This window comes from Mirounga angustirostris, unplaced genomic scaffold (genome assembly GCF_029215605.1).
Source record: "Mirounga angustirostris isolate CCGP_5_RB_7025 unplaced genomic scaffold, mMirAng1.0.hap1 SCAF_2, whole genome shotgun sequence".
In the NCBI taxonomy this organism is placed as follows: Eukaryota; Metazoa; Chordata; class Mammalia; order Carnivora; family Phocidae; genus Mirounga; species Mirounga angustirostris.
This window is the reverse complement of record NW_026991710.1, coordinates 87,869,538-87,895,959: the sequence shown is the minus strand read 5'-3', so window position 1 is coordinate 87,895,959 and position 26,422 is coordinate 87,869,538.

Sequence of the window (26,422 nt, the reverse complement as noted above, 5' to 3'; positions counted from 1 at the left end):
AACAGTAGTCATAGATGTTCTGTAATACTTTTTAATGCCATAGTGGATCTATGTAGATTAAGTAAAATGGAAGCAATCCAGGAAAAAACAGCATTACTATTGGCTGGCTTGTAAAGCCCAGTATAAGCCTTCCTTCAAATTCCATTTGACTCAACATGAACCCTGTGGTGCTTCCATTTTAGAAGGGAAGATTCATTTCCTCATTGCTGTGTAAATCAACAGGATCTTAGCAAATTGATCGATGAACTGGGTTGGAGGGCTTAAAGGTCTGAAAAGAAAAATGAAGAAAGTTTAGTGTATAACATTTTGCAATGTGATTCTCAGTGACTTAGTCTCATGAGGAACTTAGAATTGAAGTTGTGCTTCTTTTTAGGAGATGAGTTTATTTCATCTTTGAGTAATACAAATTATTCCTGAACTTCCTTCTCTCAGAAAATGGCACCATTTTCCATCTAATTACTTGTGATAAAACCCAGGACTTCTCCTTAGTTACTTTCCATCCCTTGCTTCTTTTTTCCAGTTCTTCATTTGAGTCTTATAGAGCCTACTTCTAAAATCCATCTTAAATTCATCTATTCATTTCTATCTCTATTATTAACCAGCTTTCTCTTTTTTATTGGCCTACAATAATGGGGTTCACTGATTTCTCTTCTGCTTTCTCCATAATCCATTCAGGATCCAGAATGGTCTGTTGAAAGTACCAAATACCATAGTTAAATGAGACCCAAATTTCTTGCTCTGACTTATAAAGTACCACATGTTCTGGTCCTTGCCTATCCTTCCTACTTTATTTTATACTATTCTTCCCTTGCTCCTTACTCTCCAACCGCAACAAACAGACCATAGGTGTTCCCACATTAGGCCCTCATACTGACTGCCCTTTTGTGTGGAATGCTCTTGTCTGTGGTCTTTGCATGGTTACCTCTTGTTCACTGCTATATTCGTAGTGCCTAGAACAGCAGGCATGGAGCAGATATTTGTTGAAAGAGAGTTAGTGGACACATGGATCCCTTTTGTGATATGGAAGACAGTGATACAAAGGTTGATGACACATGGTCATATACCTAAGACTTTGGGAGAATCTGATTTTTCCTTTTGAATCTTATTACATGGTACTGAAGGGCTGTTGGTTCCTTAAAGAAGAATCAGGAAAACATTTCCTTTTAAAATGGTTCTGTCTGAAGCAATCTTCAGTTTCTCTATTTTCAGTTTCTATATTTTCTGCCTATTTTTCATGGCATATTCTAAAGAAGCACAGACCCTTCAGATGGGAGTATGTTATAAGGGCAAATCAACCTAAAGTGATCATGATGGTCTCATTTCCTGCTTTCCATATCTCCCTCTCATGGGTATGGAATTCTTAGTAAGTAGGATTGAAGATGAATCTTTGATAGAGGATTGGATCGCAAGATGTTTTTCACTCACTAAATCTTTCACATTTTCTAATTTGAGAGTTTCCAGAAATCAAACTATATCCCAGTTCATACTTCTTGTCCTCAAGCACTTTCTAAACCGGCTTAACTTGTCATTCTAACTTATCTCTATATTTTTTAATTTATTTGTTGCTGCAGAACATTTGCTTCCGTGGTTCACAATGAGTCTACATTTTGTTTTTGTGTGGTGTTAAAAAGGCCAAATGTAATGTATCAGTTTGATGGCATTGCCAGGATATCTGGAAGTTCAAAACTGCCCTTTTTCAAGTAAGTTCTAAAATTAATCAGAAGGAAAGCAGCTTAAAACTCTTCTTAAGGTTTCAACCAAATGATGCAGGGTATAATGAAGATAGGAACATTTAAATCGAATCTCTTCTTCAGACTTTGAGTTACCCTAGTATATCCCCCTCTGTGTCTCAGATAGGAAGCAGACATGCTTTCAGCACCTTTTCACACTAAGCTTCCAGTCAGTGGCTGGCACTTGGTGGGTGTTGCTGAATGAAGGCTTTCTGGGTTTTGATCCTGATGATTCATCTAAAGTATATAAAAAGTTTATGAAAAGTATATGATGTAGACATTTAGTTTAATGATGTATTTTGGAACACTAGATTTTAAATTCTGTTTAGGTTATTGATCATATCTAAGCTCTGTTATGTAAATTCCAGAACTTCTGAGATCAAAGGAGAAAGACCCAGCTCTTTCTATAATAAGAGTATAGGTTTGTTCTCTGTAGACCCTACCATTATTGTTTTGGGTTTATAAATGGCTCTTTTTTTTTTTCATAAAGTAACTTGTATGATGATGTGCAATGCTAAATATATTTTAATTGCTATATTCATAGGTAAATGGAAATTTTTGAATATAACATTTCAAGCTTGAAAATTCACAGAAATGCTTAATTGAAATGATAGCAAAACCATTCTTGTAAATTATTTCAAAATAAATTGACCTTTAAAAAGTGGGAAAACTCAGTTTTCTCATGTCTGTGGTCTATGCAAAGCTGCCTGTTATATTTTGCTCCTCGAGCATAGATGAGATGATAATATATTTTACTCATATAAATAAACAAACCCAAGAACTCAAGAGTTCTGAAAATTCGGAGATATGGAGAAGTGAAGACAGTTAAATGTGGCTTTGTTGATGTTCTTTAGCTCAATTGTCATTTCATTTAAATGGGTCCCTTTGTTTTCTCATTCTGGTTATTAAGGTGATGGTTCAGTTCTACTGGGTTTTAAACACAAGGTAGGAAAAAAGACAACTAAAAGAAAAAGAAATAAGTTGATTCACTTAAGCAAAAGAAAAAAAAAAGCTACTATTCCAACTAGGACCTTGCCCATTTCTACAGCCTCTGAGCCACAGTATCAATTGCTGTCAACACTATTTAGGTGGAAAATTTCACTGACATAGTGTAATTAATTGGCTTTGTGATATAACTGTAACACAGTGAAGTAAAAGAGCCCATCCAGGGCACTCAATACCATAATTAGTCAGAAGTCCAGACATAATGCAAAACCCAGGAAGGGTACTTGAAAGGAAGGCATTTTGGAAATGAGACAGGATGTGAGAGGACCTTTTTGATATATTTTTTAAAGATTTTATTTACTTATTTGACAGAGAGAGAGAGTGAGAGCAGGAACACAAGCAGGGGGAGTGGGAGATGGAGAAGCAGGCTTCCCGCCGAGCAGGGAGCCCGATGAGGGGCTTTCATGACCTGAGCCGAAGGCAGACGCTTAACGACTGAGCCACCCAGGCGCCCCCCTTTTTGATATTTTTGAGTTTACCATGACGACCAGCTTCTAGTAATATTTTCAAATTGGTTAAAAAGAAGCAAAGAATGTTTTTGGAACCCTGATTTTTCTTTCACCACTTTGGGACTAGAAGGGTCTCATTCCTCCAGTATTTAAAGGGCAGTGACCTAGAGCATCTGGACCTGGAACTGGTGCCTTGAAATAAACACCCTGGTGGATGGATGGCTGCTCCCACAGCAGTCAGAGCCATGTCTATTTCTCTGATGAAAACTTTTACTTCTCTTTTCAGATAAGATTAAGATAACTAAAGATTAAGATAATTAAAACCCCATGGCCAAGCTTCTTTGTTCTTAAATCATTATAGCCAATGGCTGCATATTCACTAGAGTGATGATTTATTACTGACAAATAGAAACTCGGCTTCAAATTTTGTCATCTCCTTCTTTACATCATCATTCATTCTTTTATAACTTTATATGGTGCATTTCCAAAATACTGCTGCTATAGAGTGGTGATAAGTATGTAATTAAAATGATATCATTTCCTAGTGAGAGAAATAAAATCTGCCCATTTGTAATGCCTATGTGATTATATACGGGAAGACTGCCAAACATACGTAATACATAAGATTTAAATAGATAGGCATACTCATGAATATATATACATAATCTTCAACAAAAATATACATTATGTGTATATGTTTTTTATATAATCCTTTCTACTTGGCATATTCCTTTGTACTAAGTAATGAAAGGAGAAACTAAGGGGATTATAGGAATATACAAAAATAAACATTGGTACTGATGTTAGTCTACCTATAAAATAAGTTCTTTGAAATATGGAATTTATTGGTGAAGTTTTTTGGCTAATATGTATGGGGTAATATATTTATTTGAATTTTAAAAATAAATCCTTAAGGAATCTGCTTTGGGGGTACACATTTGTTTTTAGTTAAATTATATTGTCTATCATTGAAGGAAAGGTGAGATATTAAATAAGAGCAGTTATAAAGATTATGACTCTTGCTGTCATGTTCTAGCACAGTGGAGGGGAGATGCAATCTTCCATTTAATATAATCTGGAACTGAAATAGTTGCACTGAGGCATAATACACTACACCACAATTTCAGAAACCTAAATCTCGATCCAGTGTCTACCTCTGTAGAGGCCACTCTATCTGCTGCCTCTTCCTTTCTTCCTTTAAGATATTTGTCCTGTGTGATTTCATTGGTCTCATACAGGCTCCCTGGCCACCAAAGGTTATCCCTGAAGTTAACATAACCTCTCATTTTTCTTTCTGTAACAGGCCATTTAAAATACCCCTTCTTCAATGTGGTCCATATATACAATGGAATATTACTCAGCCATCAGAAAGGATGAATACCCAACTTTTACATCAACATGGATGGGACTGGAGGAGATTACGCTAAGTGAAATAAGTCAGGCAGAGAAAGTCAATTATCATATGGTTTCACATATTTGTGGAACATAAGGAATAGCATGAAGGACATTAGGAGAAGGAAGGGAAAATTGAGGGGGGGAATCGGAGGGAGAGATGAACCATGAGAGACTATGGACTCTGAGAAACAAACTGAGGGTTTTAGAGGGGAGGGGAGTGGGGGGATGGGTTAGCCCGGTGATGGGTATTAAGGAGGGCATGTGCTGCATGGAGCACTGGGTGTTACACGAAAACAATGAATTGTGGATCACTACAAAAACTAATGATGTATGGTGACTAACATAACATAACAAAACAAAACAAAACAAAAAAAACCCTTCTTCAAAATACTCCAGCAAATCCTGCTGCTGTACAACCCTCTGTTACTTTTCTAAATGCTTGAATACTAAATTCCAGCCACTTGGAAACTGCATAATCCTGTAACGGTCTTAAATACTCAGTTCCTTCCTCAAAGTAAGACAGCCTTTATTTTAACCAATTCTTGGATTCTTCTTCCTCTTATAGAGATTTACTATTCAAAGAAATTAATAAACAAATGTGGGGAAGGGGCTCACATTTACTGAAAGTTTATTGTATATTAGGCCCTTTGCCTGCTGTTATCATTGTTTCAATGGTCCTGTAAGATGAAACTCAGAAAATTCAAGTAATAATTCAAGTAACTTGTGAGTAATTGAGCTGATTTTCCAACTTAATAGGTCTGCTTGTCTCTGAAATCCATGCTTTGACCAGCAGAAATCCTGTAGTTTATAAGAGAAAAGAACCATTGATGCTTAAAAACATATATTTCATAGATTTGAGAAATAAGAATCCTAGTTTTGAGTTTATATTTATAGTCAGAAGAATGACTTGAAAATTGATGTGCATCTTTTTTCTTCAAACATATAGACCCACTGTTTCTCAATCTTTTTGTTTTCTATTATCACTCCCCAAAGGAGATATTTAAAATTTTTTTCTTCCGATTGCTCCCTTCCCTATGAAATTATAGCATATATTTATTTGTACAGTACCCTTTGGAGGGCCACAAAGCATTTTAACAAGAGTTTTTGCGCCGTTGGGGGAATATTAACCCCATTAAGGCTGCATAACATAGACTATTGGTTTTACCTTCTTGGGGGAATATTGCCTCCATTAAGGCTGCATAACATAGACTATTGCTGTAATATCTCATCCCTAACTCCCACCCCATTACTAATACTTAGAGGAGTGGGCAGAGTGGAGCAAGCACAGCTTTGGACTTGGACAAATCTGCCTGGATTCTGGTTCTATCATTGGTTCTATCACTTAGGAGAACAAGGTCAAGTGACATAACCTCTCTGAGCCCCTGTTTGCTCTCCCAGAAAATGGAATTATAATTCCTATCTCATATAGTTGTTGCGAGAGTTACCTCTAAAGTGTTTAGCAAGAGGCAGCAGAATTCTCAAACAGTGTTAGCTCCTTTTCTCACTTCTAGGAAGAAGTATCACTAGACTCTACATTTTCTGGGAATAGTTTCATGAGCATCAGAGTAGAATTGGGAAGCGTGGGTTCTGGTGCAAACTCTGACCCACCTACATATGTGGGGATTTTGTTTTCTGTGAAATGAGAGTACTCATTTCTTAAGTTGCATTTCAGGCTTTTCAGTATGTGACTTTGTAATATATTAGGCCCTCCCAGGGACATAAAAGAACTAATTTTAAATTTTTATTGGCACTTTTAATCAGAGGGCTAAAAATTTCGCAAGGGTGTTTTCCCCTTCACATCCTTCAGGACCTAAATATTAAGAGTTAAAGGACCACATATAGCCATGGGTGGGACCAGTTAGCCCAAACAGAAGACATTTTATTTGGACTAAAAATTGTATTCCCCAGTGATTTCCTAAAGATCATTTTTCTGGATATGTAGATGAAAGAAACTTAGTCATGTTTCTCATTTTACTTTATTTCTAGCTATCATAGAGTGGAAAGATAGTATTAGATAAGTACAGCTTAATTTAAAGAATAAAACCAATTAGCAAGTAAACAATTTCCTTGCTGTGTACTAAAGTGTTAACACCTGTCAGGATTCAGTGCACCACAGAACAAGGCAAAAACTTGGAGAAGCAAGCAGCCTACTGATTAGAAGTGATTATGCTTCCCAGGGTATAGTAAAGGAAAAACATGGAGACAGTTTAAAGCTCCTCTTGAATTATAGGCAGTATATTTTGTGTGTTTACTTGTATTTTTATTTATTTGGGATTATTTCAGAAAAACAAAAAGGTGCAAGGAATACTCTAATGAACAGCCATGAATCCACAATTGGCTTATCCAAAGGAAACATTACAAACCCTGCTGAGATCCCTCATGTGCCTTTTCCTAGTTGTAATCCCTTTCTTTCCCTGTAGAGGTATATGCTCTCCTGAATCTGACATTTATCATTTCCATGCATTTCTCTGTCCCTCTTTTTTCTCAACAATAAGTAGAGTTGTTTTGCATGCTTTACATTGAGACAGATAACACATTACGTGTATTTTTTGCCAAATGTTATATTTATGAGATTTAGTTTATTTTTGAGTATTCTAAATAGTTAAGTGGTTTTTACATAATGATACACTCTTTTACATTATGCTATTATTACTTTGATCAAATAATTGGTATGATTCACATTTAATTGCATATTTGTAGGTCACTTTCAAGGTGATTAGCTTATGGATATCTTTTGAGATAATTCATACTAAAGTATAATCCATCTGTTCATTTATTTAATAGTAAAATGATATTTAAATGACTCCCTAGTCAAGAACAATGCTAGGTATTAAAAATTCACTAGTGAGCAAAATAGACTTTGTCCCTCTCTTATGGATTTTACAGCCTAATGGGAAGACAGATCTTAAATTCCACAAATCAATATATGATTCATTCAACAAAATCTATTGATTGTCTTATATGAATTAAAACAGTGAATCAAACATATGAAAATCTCTGACCTTACAGAACTCATATTCTAACTGGGTGGTTGTGGGAGGGTAGGGCAGACACAGTAAATAAGATAAGAGTAAATAAGATAAGAAAGAAAATTTAAAGTATTTTAAGTACTTTGTATTTTAAGTAATAAAGATGTTTAAAGATGATATGCTATGGGGTAAAATAAAGGAGGAGAGGGGCTAGGGTTGTTGTTTTAAATATACTAACCATAGAAGTCATCTCTGAGAAGGCGACATTTGAGTAAGTACATGAAGGAGGTGAGGGATGGTGAGACTGAGCAGTGTGGAGTATGTGAAGAGCACCCTAGGCAGAGAGAACAGCAAGTACAAGGACCCAAGGTCAGAACATCAGTGAGCATGATTTCTGAAGGACAGCAGTGGGCTGGAGTAGAGCTAATGAAGGGAAGAGCCATAGGAATTGAGATCAGAGAAGGAGGGAGGGAGGTGATATAGGCCTTGATTGATTAGCCATTGTAAGTACTTTGGCTTTTACTAGGAATGAGGTGTAAGACCATTGGAGGGTTTTAGTAGAAAGACGGCATGATGTAACTTCTGTTTAAATGTGATTACTTTATAGGCTACATTGAAAATATAATTAATTGGGTATAAGAGCCAAAGCAGGAAGGCCAGTTAGGAGGCTTATGTAATAATCCTGGTGAGGGATCATGGTGGCTTGGACCAGGGTTGCATCAGTGGGGGTGGTGATAAGTAGCTGCATTCTGGATCTGTTTTGAAGATAGATACTCTAGGATTGTTAGTGGGTTGATGTTGGGTAAGTGAGAAAGAGAGGAGTTGAGAATGACTGCAAACTTTTTGGTGTGAACAACTGGAAAGATGGTTTTGCCATTTCCTGAGATGCAGAATTTGGTTTGGGACATTAAGGTTGAAATGCCAAGTACATCATCCAAGATGAGATACAGAGTAGGCAGCTGGATAGAAAAGAAAAGTTTATAAACATTTAGCTTATATTAATTTGCTAGGGCTGCCATAACAGGATACCACAGACTAGGTGGCTTAAACAATTAAATTTTATTACCTTACAGTTCTGGAGGTTAGAAATCTGAGACTAAGGTGTCAATGGGGTTGGTTTCTTCTGAGGCCTCTCTCCTTGTAGAGGGTCATTTTCTTACTGTGTCTTCACATGGTCTTCTTTCTGTGTCTGACCATCTCCTAATCTCTTCTTAAAAGGACATCAGTCATATTGGATTAGGGGCCACTCTAATTATTCTATTTTAACTTAATTACCTCTTTAAAGACCTTATTTCCAAATATAGTCACATTCTGAAGTGCTGAGGGTTAGGACTTGAACATAGAGATTTTGGGAGGACATAATTCAGCCCATAACATAGCTCATAGCTGATAATAAGAGCCATGTGACTGTTAAGGGACTGTATGTGAATAAAAAAGGGAAAAGGTCCAGGTACTAAACCCTAGGATACACCACCATTTAGCAGTCAAGTAGAGGTGGAGGAACAAGCTAAGAATATTGAAAAGGAAGAACCAGTGAGGTAAGAGAAAAGTCAGGAGAGGAAAGGGTGGGGTTCAGGAAACCAAGTAAAGAAAGGGTTTCAAGGTAGGGGGAGTGACTATTTGTGTCAAGTGCTTCACAAGATAAGTCAATTAAGATGATTATGGAGAATAGACCATTGGATATAGTAACAAGAGGTTTTGGCAAACCTTGAAAAGAGCAGTTTTGGTGGCGTAGGTGAAATCCTATGACTTTTTAGACTTCTGACAAGAATGGCTAGGTGTGTAGAGTTACCATGGCAAAGAGAATACTGAAAGAAGGACAGCTTAGTGGGAATGGCCATGAGTTTAGTTTTAGGTATAATTTTTTTGAGATTTTGTGAATATTTAAGTGGTTAGACATATTTTACCTTCCAGGGATCTTTGAATTTAAAAAAATAGTTGGCAGGACTCTGTTAGGCCTGCTTAAAAAAAATCTAGAACATGAATGGTAGGCATCTTCAGCATCTAGAAAGTCCTTAAGGGAGTGAGATCAGGGGCCTCAGATCATACTCCACAAGCAACTGTCTCCAAGTAAGTTAATTCTTGTAAGTAAGACTCTTCTTTCCCATGAAAAGTTTACAAAGAGAAAAGTAAGCAATAAACAAAGCTATAGTAATATTCAGTTGTAAAAGAAGATACACTTTTGGCATAAATTCATGTGTTTTTAAAGGTGTAATTTTTTTGTAAAGTAGATCCTTTAATATAGAAGAAATATCTTGAAAAATCTGGAAATCAAAAGAATTTAATATTTTCTGTGTTTTCATGGTACCTTGTACAAATTAGTATATATATCTGTTATACCATGCTGTATTGTAATGGTTTATTTATACATCTGTCTACCTCAGAAACCTGTGCACTCATCTGGGGAAGAATACAAGTCTTGTTAATTTGTTAGTCATTATTGCCTAAAATGGTGCTGGGCATATAGTAGGCATTCAGTAAATTTATACCGAATGAATTCAATGAATTAAAAAAAAACCAATGTGGCATTTCATTAGACATAGTTGAACTAGATATTATCAGGCATCTATACTTTGTGTATCTTTTAATAGAGGGTGTTGGTGGCTGATTGGCCCTGGGCATCTAATTGCCTACTGGTCTGGCATTGTGGGAATGTGCTCAAATATATTTGTGTGTTTGCTGCTGTTGAACAATGTAGCATCATTCCCAGGAACACTACATTCATTATTGCTGGATTTTTTTTAGTACCCTCATGTACTCTAGGATATGTGCCTGAGGATAAATTGCATATTTGATCTAATCTGCATTCAGGGGAAGCAGTGGGTTAGGACAATTTTCCATGAGCAGAAGGAGAATTTGTTGGCAAGCTCACATGAAAAAATTCCATTTCTCAAGTGCTCCAACCTGCAAATGATTGTTATTTATTATTTGTTGACCACAAGCTGTGCACTCAGTGCTATAAAAAACAAAAAATAAAAAAAACAAAAAACCATTGGGGATGACATGGCCAGTGCCTCAGGGCTTAACAAACAAGCCCAATGTGCAATTTGTATATGACAATAGTAGAAAAGGTGACTTCATTTTGGCAGTGATAGGCTCTTGATTATTATTATTTCTTCTATGATTTCAGAGGGCTTACAAAAGACATTTTGTCTGAAAATTTTTATCAAAATGAAATATTTTTAGGATTACTACTTAAAGAGGAAAGAAGTAGTCAAATGATAGATTGATCCTAGAGTGAACCCAGTGCCTATGTGAGGATACTGGTGCGTAAACAATCGATTTAGGCAAAGTATAGAAGCTCTTATTCATAGACTAATCTATAGCTAGCATTCATTATGTCTTCTAATATGAATCTTCATTCTAATAGTGGACTTGCCTTAAATTCCAGTATTTGTGGAAAGAAGTGTGATAAAATAGTAAGCACAAGTAAATTAATAAGTGGAGTAAACCTAGAGGGGAAAAAAAACTTTCCTTAGATTTCCTTAGCTTTACAATCTATACATTCAATGTAATCCCTATCAAAATAACACCAGGATTTTTCACAGAGCTAGAACAAACAATTCTAAAATTTGCATGGAACCAGAAAGGACCCTGAATAGCCAAAGGAATGTTGAAAAAGAAAACCAAAGCTGGAGGCATCACAATTCTGGATTTCAAGATATATTACAAAGCTGTAATCATAAGACAGTATGGTATTGGCACAAAAACAGACACTAGATCAATGGAACATAATAGAGAACCCAGAAATGTACCCACAACTCTATGGTCAACTAATCTTCAACAAAGCAGGAAAGAAGATCCAATGAAAAAAAGTCTCTTCAGTAAATGGTGTTGGGAAAACTGGATAGCCACATGCAGAAGAATGAACTGGACCACTTTCTTACACCATACATAAAAATAAATTCAAATGGACGAAAGACCTAAATGTGAGACAGGAAACCATCAAAATCCTAGAGAACACAGGCAGCAACCTCTTTGACATGGGTTGTAGCAACTTCTTACTAGACACATCTCTGGAGGCAAGGGAAACAAAAGCAAAAATGAACTATTGGGACTTCATCAAGATAAAAAGCTTCTCGGGGGAAATCGGAGGGGTAGACGAACCATGAGAGACGATGGACTCTGAAAAACAAACAGGGTTTTAGAGGGGAGGGGGGTGGGAAGATGGGTTAGCCTGGTGGCGGGTATTGAGGAGGGCACATTCTGCATGGAGCACTGGGTGTTGTGCACAAACAATGAATCATGGAACACTTCATCTAAAACTAATGTTGTAATGTATGGGGATTAACATAAGAATAAATAAAAAAAAAGATAAAAAGCTTCTGCACAGTGAAGGAAATAACTAAAAGGCAACCTATGGAATGGGAGAAGATATTTGCAAATAACATACTGGATAAAGGGCTAGTATCCAAAATCTATAAATAACTTATCAAACTCAACACCAAATAAACAAATAATCCAATTAAACACTGGGCAGAGGATATTAACAGACATTTCTCCAAAGAAGACATACAAAATGCTAATGTGAAAAAATGCTCAACATCACTCATCATTAGGGAAATACAAATAAAAACCACAAAATACAAAATTTTACACCCAACAGAATGGATAAAATTAACTCAGGAAACAACAGTTGTTAATGAGGATGGGGAGATAGGGCGACCCTCTTGCACTGTTGGTGGGAATGCAAGTCGGTGCAGCTACTCTGGAAAACAGAAGTGATGTTCCTCAAAAAATTAAAAATAAAACTACCATATGAGCCAGCAGTTGTACTACCAGGTATTTATCCAAAGGATACAAAAATACTGATTTGAAGGGGCACATGCACCCCAATGTTTATAGCAGCACTGTCCACAATAGCCAAATTATAGTAAGAGCCCACATGTCCATCAACTAATGAATGGATAAAGAAGATGTAGTGTATATATAATGGAATATTACTCAGCCATCAAAAAGAATGAAATCTTGCCATTTGCAACAATGTGGTTGGAACTAAAGTGAAATCAGTCCGTCAGAGAAAGACAAATACCATATGATTTCACTCATATGTGGAATTTAAGAAACAAAACAGAAGAACATAGGAGAAGGGAAGGAAAAATAAAAAAGAGAGGGAGGCAAACCATGAGACTCTTACCTATAGAGAACAAACTGAGAGTTGCTGAAGGGGAGATGGGTAGGGGGATGAGCTAAATGGGTGATGGGCATTAAGGAGGGCACTTGTTGGGATGAGCACTGGGTGTTATAGGTAAGTGATGAATCACTAAATTCTCCTGAAATTAATACTACACTATATGTTAACTAACTTGAATTTAAATAAAATCTTCGAAGAAAAGAAAAAATTTCCGTAGCTTTAACACACATTTAAATGATTCAGAGGCAATGGCAGAATGTGTAAGAAATTCCAGACAAATGGCATAAGATTTGGATTAGATTTGTAAAAAGCTAATGGTGTTTCTCTAAAACAACAGGATATTGGAAAGCATTTGTTGAAGATACCAGGCTTACAGCAACGTACGCCTGAAATTGTTTCCAAATCACATAGCTGGGAGAACAGACTTAGAGACTGAATGAGGTTTTTGCTCATCAGCTTTCATAGGTTGGAAACAGAGGCTACAGTCAGATTATCTGAAATATTGTTTAAAAATTACAGTACCTATGCTTGGGACTGTTGTCTGAACTCCATTACCTCAACACTTGACTGTCATCACCACGTCCCATAATCAGGTGCTCACCATTACAGAACATTATCATACTGCTAAGCTTTGAGCTTTGTGTTTTTCTTTTTTTCTGTGATAATATCTTCACTGATTAAGTTTTTTCCTTTCAATGTGTAATAGGCAGTCTGCTACTTATCCACAATAGGCACTCCACTTCTAGCATACATTATGTTCAATGGGGTACTCCAGTTCAGTAGAATCTTGACCCAATATGGTCATCATGGTTTGCTACTTTAATACTCCCTGGGACCACCATAGGCTCCTAGACCCTTAGCTTCTGTTCTGCCTCCTTAACTGAATTACTCCTGATGTCTGCTTTCTCTTCTCTTTCTGATAGAAGGGAGAGGATACAAGAAGAGACATTAAGTAGGATGAATTCATAATAGCCATCATCATCTGGAGCATTTCTGCTATACTTCTAAAATATATAATTATTTGCTGCTTAGAGGACTTCATACCATTTTCCTAGTTGCAGCATTCTTTCTCTCCCACTGCAGGAGACCTTGCCTTCTTTTCCAGAGATTTGGACACCTCAGGGTGAACTCCCTAATATTGTCTCCATGTTGGCTTGTGTCCTCCTAAATATCTCTTTCCCTTCAGTTTTAAGAAAAAGTTGTTCTTCTCTTTCTCTAAATCCCTCTGCCTGTGTTGTAGAAACCATTTCTCCACCCCAGAGGTTCTCCATTTTTTTGTAACTGTTGCACCTCTCTCCATGCCTCCAGTATTTCTTTTCTCTACCATATTAGTGTTCAATCAGGGAAGCAGAAAAACTAGGAGATACACACACACACACACAGGACTCAAACAATGTGGGGCAAGAGGCACTGACCCAAGTGCAGTTACAAATCCACATATAAATTTTGACTCCCCCCAAAACTTAACTACTAATAGCCTACTGTTGGCTAGAAGCCTTACCAATAAACATAAATATGTTGTATTCCTACAATAAGCAAACTAGAGAAAAGAATTGTTACTAAGAAAATCAGAAGATAAAATACATTTACAATACTGTACTGTTTTTATTGAAAACAAATCCCCATTTAAGTGGACTCACACAGTTCAAATCTGTGTTATTCAATGGTCAATTCTATGTTATATATTTATATGTATATAATTTGTATAGGATTTTGACTATGCAACTATAGGAGCCGTTAGGCAGTTTCGCCTCAGACTGTGATCTCAGGGTCATGAGATTGAGCCTTACGTGGAGCTCAACGTTGCGTTCCACACTGAGTGTGGAGTCTGCTTGAGATTTTCTCTCCATCTCCTTCTGCCCCTCCCCACCCTCAAATAAATAAATCTTAAAAAAAAAAATAGCTACATATAAGTTACCTGGGTATGTGTTCACTTACTCCCACAACAAAACCACATCTGGAATAGGAACTGCATTTGGATCAATACATGATTGAGCTTATGATTATCCACTGTCATTTTCCAAGATCCATCTCTCTTCTGCACAGGCTAAATAGGAGAACTGAATACAGATGAGGTAGAAATGACCACCTTTGCATCTTTCAAGTCCTTGATGGCACTAATCTTTGAAATCCCTCCAGGAATGCAATATTGCTCCTGACTTACTACTTCTGTTGAAAGAGGCAGATTTAGTGGCTTTCACTTGGAGCTTTTTTTTTTTTTTTTTTTTTTAACCACCATTACAGACCTTGTTTTACAGGTTAGGGAACCAATGGGTAGATTCTGTTGATTGCTGAGTATGCCTATTCGAACTAAGCATTCTGTATCTGGGGAAATAACCACAGAAGGCTCAGGAACCCACTAGGAGATGAATCTGAACTGAAAATTTATTGGTTACCTCATCTCCATAGGCCCCTACTCTGATTGGTAGACCTCAGTGTGTTCTGGATGTCTAGGAATTAGTGTTAGTTTGGAGCCAGTGTCTAGTAATCCCCTAAAGGTCTGATTATTTATCTTTCTCCAATGCAGTCACACTTGTAAATGGGTGCAGTTTCCTTTGGGGAAAGCTAGGAGAAAACTTAGCAGTATACATTTTTGGTAGTGTAGCAGGGTTCTTCCTCAAGGAGATCTGAGCTTCTCTTCATTGAAAGAACCCTCGTTCTGTGAACTGGCTCAAGTCTAAGAATTAATTGAAGGGCTTGGTTTGGTGATTTGAGTAAGACTTCCATTCACCAGACCTAGAGCTTTTCTGCTTACACAGATTAAGTAAGATTTTAGCAGGCTGCATATTAATTTCAGTTCTAGGTACACCATGATCAACTACCTAACTCCAAACATCTTTGTAAGCCAGACTATGCTGATTACTGCTTTGGCTTTGCTGACTATCAGGGCAGCTATGCTCATCTTGCCTTTGGAAATTAAGTGCTGTCCCTTGACACCTGTCAACCTGAAAACTCATTATTCTCTTTGCATTTAGGTATCTTAAGTTTGATGATAGTGGTTCCCAGTATAATTTCTGACCTACAGAGAAAGGTCACTACAGGGATTTTTAAGGATGCTGGGTCTCATTTATTCCTCACAGCCATAGGGAAGGGTGTTTTCTCTGGGCCCTCATAAGGAAGGTAAGCATTTCTTTCATGATAAATCCATTCTGATATTCCAATATCTCTAAGCCATTGGATATCTTCCTCTAGAGCAGGTGTCAGAAAACTGCAGCCTGTGGGTCAAATTCAGCCTACTGCCTGTTTTGTAAGTAAAATTTTGTTAGAGCCGTCATACCCATTTATTTACATATTTTCTATATCTGATTTCATGCTACAATGGCAGAGCTGAATAGCTGTGACAGAAACAACATAGCCTGCAAAATTAAAAAAAAAAAAGTACTATCTGGCTCTTTAGGGAAAAGATTTGCCGACCCCTGCCCCCCAGTCTGTAAAGGAAGTTCTGCCATTCCAACTTCATTTAGTGCAGACTGTCTTTGGATTTATACTTCAGTCAATCAACCAAGCAAACTATAGAGCCATTCCTGGACTGTGAAATCTGGGCTCCTTAGTTAATGGGTCCATATCAATAAATTCATCTTGACCCCTTAATGTTAAATGCCTTCCACTGTAATCTCATACCCTTCAGATCCATTCCCTCACGTAATACCTGGGTTTCTGTCAATATAAATTGGAAAACTCATGCAATTATTTCAGGGTGTAGTTTAGCTCCATGAGTTATATTTTGTAACTCACACTTTTGGTCTTTTGGAACTTGACTCTGGTTGTAGGTCTAAAAGCAAGGGGAGGTGGTGGGGATAGGCCCTAAGGAGGATCACTAGTGTCTGTAATGTCATACCTCAAGGGACACTATTACAGGTTGTTCAGGAAAGGAGAAACAAACCTTCTTAGATAGGTGGAAAGGCAAAATAAGGCACAAAAGACTTGGCAGAACTTAGGGGTTCAAGGCCCCCAACTTCACTGGAATATGCCCATATGTCCCCATGTCAATCTTCAGCATCCCATCCCTTCCCAATCAATTTTCCGACTTAAACAAGTTCTTTTGCACAGTGAGAAGCAACTATCCACCCCCATTATATTCCATATTTCATTAAAATGTTCTAAGGCAGCAAATCCACATTCAATCTAGAAACATTTGATTACAAGTTTCTATAGATGATAATTTGAATAACTGTTGGCCACTGCCTGTCATGCATTACCAGTTTCTCCTTTGCAACTAGAAACAGGGTCATTCTAGTTCCTATATATAATTAGATTATAGAACCAATTACAGATAATCCAGAAGTAATTCAGAGAACTCATTCTTATGATTCTGTTCCTCTGGAACCACTTTTGGTCCAAATTTTGTATCAGGGTTCAAGCAGAGGAGAACTACTAGGATCTCTCTGTCTACCACCTATCTATATATCATCAATCCTTCTATATATCTCTATATCTTTATGCCTATATATAGTTTTATCGTTATAGAGATTTGAACTTAAACTATTCTGGGTGCTGTATAAGCAGTCTCCGTAAGGCTTTTATCATTGAGTCTGATGCTGAAGTTTGAAGTCTACATGGCAGGCAGTCTGAAAGGGAAGGTAGATATAGAGTAGGGGAGACCAAAAGCAAGCAGGGACCCACAACATGAGCTAGAGTCCATGATAATGGACTAAAACCCATGTATAATTATTCCCTATGATCTGGGTCAGGATCCTTCTTCATGAGCCAAACACATATATTTGGTTTAAGGGTCATAGAAGCTGAAGAAGGATTCAGGAGGGGGTGGTTTAGTTGCAAGCCTAGTCACTGCCTCACAATGCGAGTCAGCAGATAAATAACAAAAGGTGTGAATACAAAATGGCTGCTGTTTTGTTGTTATTGTTTTTGTTTTGTGAGCAAAAAACATTAATTTCTCACAGTTCTGAAGGCTGGGAAGCCCGAGATTATGATGCTAATAGATTTAGTGTCTGGAAAACCCACTTACTAGATGGCCGTCTTTTTGCTATAACTTCACATGACAGAAGGGGCCAGGGAGATTTCTTGGGCCTCTTTTATGAGGGTACTAATCTCATTCATGAAGACTGTACCCTCATGGCTTTATCCCCTCCAAAATGCCCCACTTATTAATATCATCACCTTGGAGGAAGGATTTCAACATGTAAATTTTGGGGACACAAACTTTCAGACCATAGCACTAATACTTATAGAAGACTTTTACATTTTTTCAGTCTGCCAGGTACTGAACTAAGGTCTTTAGCTATATAATCTAATGTGATCCTTGAAAAACAAGAAAATAGATGTTCTTATGTAGATGGTTGCTCTTTTACTTCAGTGCACCAAATTTTTTATAAGAATTTTTCTTGTGGCTCATCCCAAATGAAAACATACAAAAAAGAGTATGCTGGAAAATGTAGTTCAACCTAGCCATGTTGATACATTACAAAGCCACCGTATAATTTTGGCCTTTCCTTTCTGTCTAGCTTCTTCCTTCCGCCCTCCCTCCCCTCTCACTTCATCTTTCTTTCTTTCTTTTCTTTTCTTTTCTTTTTTCTTTTCTTTCTTTCTTTCTTTCTTTCTTTCTTTCTTTCTTTCTTTCTTTCTTTCTTTCTTTCTTTCTTTCTTTCTTTCTTTCTTTCTTTCTTTCTTTCTTTCTTTCTTCCTTCCTTCCTTCCTTCCTTCCTTCCTTCCTTCCTTTCTTTCTTCTTTCTTTCTTTCTTTTTCTTTCTTTCCTTCCTTCCTTCCTTCCTTCCTTCCTTCCTTCCCTTTTTCCTTCCTTCCTTCCTGTTGTTGCTGGATATCTTGCTTTAACTATATTTCTTTTTATCCTACAATTTAATTTCTACTTCACTGATTTACTGAAATTTTTCTCAGGAAATATTAGACTAGGGGTTTAATTTTTGCCAAATCCTTTTCTCTATTGGCATTGCCCCATATTTGACATTGTTGACTAAACTTTTACTTCTAATAGCTTTCTTGAAGTGATTATCTCTTTATGGTTTTCTTAAATTTCTGGTCACACTCTTTTTGGCTCCTTATTTTCTTCTGATGTTCTAATTTTGACTATTTCTTTTTTTTTTTTAAGATTTTATTTATATATGTGACAGAGAGAGACACAGTGAGAGAGGGAACACAAGCAGGGAGAGTGAGAGAGGGAGAAGCAGGCTTCCCGCGGAGCAGGGAACCCGACGAGGGGCTCGATCCCAGGACCCCGGGATCACGACCTGAGCTGAAGGCAGACACTTAAAGACTGAGCCACCCAGGCGCCCCTGATTTTGACTATTTCTTACAAGAATTCTGGGCCTAAAATTCCTTTTTAAAATTTGAGGATCAGTCATCAGTTCTCAAAGTTTTGATTATTTCCTCTTCATTAGTGGTCCCAAATCTATAGTTTTAGGCTAGTCCATTATTTGAATTTCTAATTGTCTCCTGTATATCACCAATGGATAATTTGTCCTGATCTCAGATCTACCTATAATAACTCCCATTAGAATGCAAGCTCCATGTTGAAAGTTTTTGCTGATGGCTACATTCTCTAGTAGGTATTCAATAAATACTTGTTGAATCAATGAATAAAGGAATGAATGTACAAACTCAACAAGTATAGAACTTAACAGATTATTTCTCTCAGTAGCCAATCTCAACTTTCTAAGTCTTTCTTAATGACACCAACACTTTCCCAGACGTACACACTTAAAAACTCCTGGTCATTTTTGACACTCAAGAGGGAAATATCAATAGATGAAAAAATGGATATCTTAGCATGTCGTATGAGCTTAGTAGATATCTTTTGACTATGTTAGACAAAAATACTAAGAAATATCCTTTAGAAGTTTTGGGTGACTTTCCTCCCCTACACTGTAGAGAGAATTATATAATAGCATTTTGTGGAAGGCAATATGGTGTAGTAGTTTAGATCACTGACCGTTTCTAGACTTTCTTATTTTGAAACTTGGATTTGACATTCACCAGTCTGTTGATCTTGGGAAAATTTCTCAACTTTTCTAGACCAGTTTTGTTGTCTGTAAAATTGAGGTGATAATAACAGTACATACCCACAGGTTTGTTGTGAAATTAAGTATATTAGTTGTTGTAAAGCAGTGAGAACAATAATTGATGCAGAGTATTATAAAAATGTTTTCCTTTATTATTTTATAATTTTAGAAGACTATCCCAGAAATCAATTAAAGTATAACTTTAATGTATGTCACAGAAGCATTGGCTTTAGATCTTTCTGATGAAGTGAAATCTTTCCACTGATTTTTCTGTCAGAATTTTTGAGTAATTATGTAAAATATAACATTACTTAATTCAGCATATTTTACTATTATTCTGAAGGCTCTCTTGGCTCAAAGATTTTTAATTACTCATTAAAACTAGACCTTCCTAAATGGAGCACTGGGTGTTATACGCAAACAATGAATCAGGGAACACATCAAAAACTAATGATGTAATGTATGGTGATTAACATAACATCATAAAATAATAAAAAAAACTAGACCTTCCTATTCTTCAAACAATTTTTTATACGAGAATGTTTGCATATGTGTATATATATGCATATATATATGTGCACATTTATGTATATGTATAAGAGAAAAGTTACTATTTATGACTTCCAATTAGACCTACTGAATGCTGCATATAATGTAAGATGAAATTCTGTGTTTGGCCTATCTCATCATTTGCTACCAGCTATCATGTTTTTACAATCATGTATATGGATAAAAGGTTTAAATCTTTGCAGACCTAACACATTTATAGAGAATAGCTTTAAAGAAGGGAAAAAAATCCCTTTACATTTTGTAAGTTTTATATCTGTTCTTAGCACAGAAACAACTTATGTTTAGGAACTACATTGCATTTGAATTTTGTGTCTCTAAATATCAAATGAATGAGATTCAGAATATGGTTAAGCAAGGCAATACAAATCATTTTTGAAGATATTCATTGTGGTTTAAGAATTTTATGACACACGTCAAAACATCTCTTCATTCAACATCAGTTTATGATATTTATGCCATTATTATGTAAATTATGTGGTTGCTGTGAGATGCTGGACATATTTGGTTCTCCCTAATTTGTGGCCAGTGAGGTCAGAAATGTTCCATTAATCCAAGAAAGCACATACATATGAACTTTTGCCTTAATTTTTTTTTTTAGTTTTTCAAACACAGATGTAAAATAGTAATTAGTTATTCCAGGATGTGCATTTGAAGAAGATTACTGCCTTGGATGGTAGACATCCTAAGGTATTTGGCTGAGAAACAGTTGTGCAATCCCTCAGAAATGTTCGGTGTCTTGCATTGGAATATTTTGGAAAAGAGTTGCTGCACCTTGAAATGTAGGTTTCCTTGTATGAACCATAAACTCAGTTTTGTCTGAAACCTCAATTCAGATAAACAATGATAAAGGGATTAGCAGTCAGCCAACTATGTTTTGGTACCATTCTGTGTTTTCAAAAGTCTTGTGATGAACAGTGCTGTGGTGAGAAATTTTCTCTGACATATAATATGTTTGACAGATATCTGAATGTGAAATTGTAGCTTATTTATCACCCCTCAAATCGTTTAAAAAGTGTTTTTTCATTGGGGTGCCTAGGTGGCTCAGTTGGTTAAGCATCAACTCTTGATTTCAGCTCAGGTCATGATCTTGGGGTTGTGAGATTGAGCCCTGCATCAGGCTCTGTGCATGGAGCCTGCTTGAGATTCTCTCTCTCCCTCTGCCCTTCCCTTCACCCCCTCCAAAAGAGTTTTTCATTAATAAGGAAGATATACTCAATATAATGTGCAACTGAGTCACTGTGTGTGCTAATCCTCTTTTGTTATTTTATGTTTATTCCTTATGAGTTGGTGTATTCTTCAAATATGACAGCATGTTGTCCAACAAGACCATAGTGTTCTACACATTTCATGTTCAATTCTATTCCCCAAGACTCAATTATTCCTCTTTTCTCTCCATTCTCCTTCAACCCAAATAGCTCTTAATTGTATTCTGTCCACATAGCCTTCCCAAAGTTCAGATATTTATTTTGTCATTCTCTCATATCATCACCACCACCATCATCATCATCACTGTCATCATCATCATCATGATATCTAGTTCAGCAAATGTATTGTTTTTAATCCCATGGGTTTCAGGTGTGAATTTTTCTCTATGATTCTTAATCTTGAAATTTCTGTCATCCTTTGGCCGTATTTCCTTTCCAATTTATTTCCCATTTTTTTCTCCTTTTCCTTCACAATTTTATTTCCTACTAAAAGTAGCTTTTCTGACATTTATCTATAGCAGGTATATAATAAACATCCTAACTAACTCTATGATTGTTACTTTCCATTTGCTTTCTATCTTCCTGTTTCAACAGGTCACCATTGAACAGATCAGGAAATGAAAATACTCTTTATTGATTTCTTGGTACACATGTTTTGTCTAAAAGTGAGAAGAAAATCAGTTTTCACCCAACTATTTTGATTTTTCTTAAACTAGCAAAACTTCCTTGAAGAAAAATCACTTTGGAAATCTGTATACATAGGTGATAGTAGTCCCATTCTCTACCATAGGCATATAGTGAGGTCCTAGTGGACAATGATCATGTCTAATTCATCTGTGTGTTTCATTCCAGTACCTAATGCAAAGTCTCACACATTGTAGACATATTGGAAACTGGAGAAGTGAATAAGCTGGTTAATTTTTCCTAGTCTGGCGTGTTATGATGGGCTGCTGAACTATTTCTGCTAAATAAGTAATGCTGGGTTGACTCCACTATATTTGTCTTGACCAGTGGAGTTGTGTGTCTTCAATATAGCATATATCCTTGTCATAGTCAAGCCAGTGAGACTTTCTGAAATTTTCACATGGTTCATAGCAGTATGCAGTGAAGTAAAACTGTCATTAACTTTGAGTTGACGCCCTGGATGCTAGACCACGAAAATGGAGAAATATCTCTATGAACTAGACCAATTCAAACTGTCTTTGTCAGAGTAAACATTAAAATTGGAAAATATTTGACCAATAGCTAAAGAATGTGAATTAGAGTGAACATCCTAGCATGGATTTGATTTCCATTGAAGTGATTACTAATTTTAAACAATGAAGACTCTAGGACAGCTAGGAATAACTTTGAATTTAATTTCAAACCACCACATGAGCAAACTGTACTGCCAGCTATTGCAGTGGAAACTTATTTAATTTTTTCCCCAGAAAGCTTTTATTTATATAGGACATCTTCCAATCATGGGAGATTATTTAGATAGGTTTTGTAGGAATATACATAGCTATTGTTCAATCAGTGGAGTTCCTGGTTTTATTTTTCTTGTGAATTGTTGATGACAGCATCCAGAAATGTTAGTGTTAGGTTTCTCTGATTCTGAAATTACCCAGAATACAAACTTCTCTAATTTAGTGAATTGAAGGAAGAAAGTGCATGTTTTCATTCCCAGTGGATTTCAATGTGAATCCCTAACCAGGTTCAGTTTGGAATTCTTAAAATGTCATTTCATAGACCACATTTTAGCTCTAAGTAAAATGATTGCATGTAGCCCTACAAAGGTTTCCTAATAATTTAGTACCTCATGAGAAGAATAGAGCTGTAGTGCTATTTACTTACTAATGATAGTGTGTTGATGTTCAATAATAACTTGTCAAGTTATAAACTCTCCTATTTTACCCTATACTACCTATCAGTAGGGAGTGTTGTTATTTTCCTAATAGTGCTGGGGGAGAGTCATAAAATGATTTAATTATAGTATCTTATCTGATTTAACTTGCAACCAGTATCCTAGATTTGGATGGACACAATACTGGTTGTATTCTGCTTGAAAGTGTTCCCTCTCTCCTCCTCATCACAATATAGAATACAGTGGGAAAGGTACTCTGAGGCTGTGCAAAGGGAAATTATTTTAAAATATTTTGTAATTAATTTTAGCCATTATGAATTAAATTATTAATTATAATTAATTTTAAGTACAATGCATGAATCCATGCAATTAGCTGTGATGAACTTCTGATACATTTTGTGACACACTTAATAGGTGAGCTTCAGATATAGTATTTTTATTAAACATAATATTTATTACAAAAAATAACACACCTTCTGAGGGAATGACAACTATCAGCTCTTTGGAGCCTCCTGTTAAGACCACTTTATGAAACTGGGCACCTTTCAGTATCCACAAGTTCTCGTTCTTTTTTTTTCCTGGTTCAGCCAAAGGAAAGACATTCTCTTTCTATATCTGAACATCTGAGTAAGAAAATGTCATTATTAATATTCATGTGGGGCTATGTGGAAGAGCAAAGGAAATGAGAGAAAAAGGATGGAAATGAACCCTGATTTTCCAAACCAAAGGTCTCCTGAGCCTGAGGGAAAGAGCAGAGGAGAAGGAGCCACGGTGGAGCAGCTGATTACACGGTCTGCAGTGGATTGCTATACAGGCAGGAAATGATGAAGCCTGGCTGGATCCCAGCAGGGAGACAGAACAAGAGAAAGCTGAAGCTGGTGCTGGTGCTGATGCTGAAAAGAAGGGGGGAACGTGAACAGATGGAACGAGAGAAAGAATCAGAGCCCTCCCCACCATCACCAATAGGGAACTGCAGGTGTATTTTATTTTAGCTTTAGTTCCTAAAGCACTGGCTTTCAGTTCCCATCAGCTTATGAGCAGTTCAGAAGTTACTCATTCAGAAGAGAAGCCTGGGAGTATTTCATTCTCAAAAAGAAGACTGAATCTATGAAGTGGAAGCAAATAAAGACCAGCTATTTGTGCTTTAATGAGTGAAGAAAATTTTACAAGCTAGCTTTAGAAATCAATTGTTTTGAAAGAATTTCAGGATTTTCTGGATACATAGATATATTGATTCACTTCCTATTTGTGCCAATAATTAAAAGGAAATTGAGTTATAATGCTATATCCAATTTTGCAACATTCAAGCAAAACTAGATCTATTACAACATAGCAAATGATGATACTTTATTATGTTTACATAGGAAAAAGCCTCTATGGTAAAAAACGGGGCAGAACTAATCTCCGTTGTTAGATACCAGGATGTCATGAGGAAGGAGGTGAGTGGCTTTGGGATTTGAGAATGTTCTGCTTCTCGGTCTGGGTGCTTGATTACATGGGTAGGTTCTGCTTGTGACAATTCATTCAGTGGTACACATTTTTCTTGTCTATTTTATATTCCAATAAAACATTTTTGAAACAGACCAACAGCTCTAGGGAATCAATGATTTGGGAATGAGTGACTTGAAAAATGACTTCAAAATGTTTAATAAAATATATGTAATAATAACATGGGGTCCAGAAGTTATCAAAATCTCTTGAAGAAGATGATGTTTATTCCTAGATTTGAACTGCACTAGGGAAATAACCTCATGCAAAAACTTATTTATTTTTTTTAAGAAATGAGTTACCGTTCTCAAGTCCACCCAAAATTGGCTTACTACATCCTGTATTATTTTAGTAAAGGTCTTTTTTGAACAGGCCTTTGAAAATCCTCTTAGCTATATAAACAGCTCAGCCAAACTGTGGAACTAGTTTATCACTTTCATAAACTAGCTGTTCTTCACTACTTTTAAAAATTTCAAAATGCTGCCCCAAAGGGAATTTAATTATAAATCAGTAGGCATTGATATGCAAAACTTTTTATTTAGCCAGTTGTCATCTATTCTTCTTAGTAATATAGAGTATTGAGGGTTTGTTTCTCCTTTCCAAATAAATTGATGTAAGGAGGCAATGTAAAGGGGACCGCAGGATTACATTAGGTGATGCATACGTATATGTGTATTTGTGTATTCGTGTATTCAGGGGCAGGGTGGGAATTTAGGGTAGGAAGGAAGGCTGTCATTCTGTTTCTTCCCCTTGCAGTGGCCTTGTGGTTATACCAAGCTATGATCTTGTACATCAAGAATGCAAGCCTGTATGGATTTGCAGCTGAGCGAGATTGATGTGGAGAATAGCAATGACAATTCTCCCTTTTACTAGCAGATTTCAGTGGATGGGGAACTATGCATCAGGTAGAATCCTGAAATATATTGGTATAGATTCTCTCCTTCCTTAAAATAATCATGGATGAAGGGGAGAATGCCAGGGCTCTGGATAGGTGGCCGTCCCCCCTTATTAATTTCAGAAGAGACAATACCCAATGCTGCTGGGCTATGAGAAAAAGGAGTTGATAACTCAGTATGTTAAATTAACTTGCAATGAAATCCTGAAAGCAAGAAGAGCAAGACACTTTTTTAGAATAAATATTTCTAAATGTCATTTTGATAAGGCAAAAGTACTGTTGTAAGTCTAAAACTTCTTTTGCATTTTACCAGTTCTCAATGCTCACTTAAATTCTCACAATTTCTTTCATAATAGACAGTTCCAAAGTTTTCAGTCAAATTTTCCCTGGGCTTGGAATAAATTGGAGCCAGTGTGCAGCCAACATTTTGAGTTATATAAACTATATTGAAGATGGTTCCATTAATTTTTTAAACCCATGTCAGGTAATGGAAAACAAATTTGCATCTTGGATTGCCTTCCAAAAATGAGGTATCGAGTTAGTGATTCCAGTAATTTAGAACACAGTGGTGTAAAATTTTCCTTCTTGGTTATTATGGGTCATTGTGGTTGTGGAATTGTGTCTGTTTTAAATAATCTTTTTGATAGCAAAAAGTAGATTGCCTGGTTTTAGGGGAGGGAAAGTACCACATGCAAGTTTTCAGATTTGATAATTAACTTACAAATATTAATAGCTACCAGTGAATAACAACTCAGTGTTGGA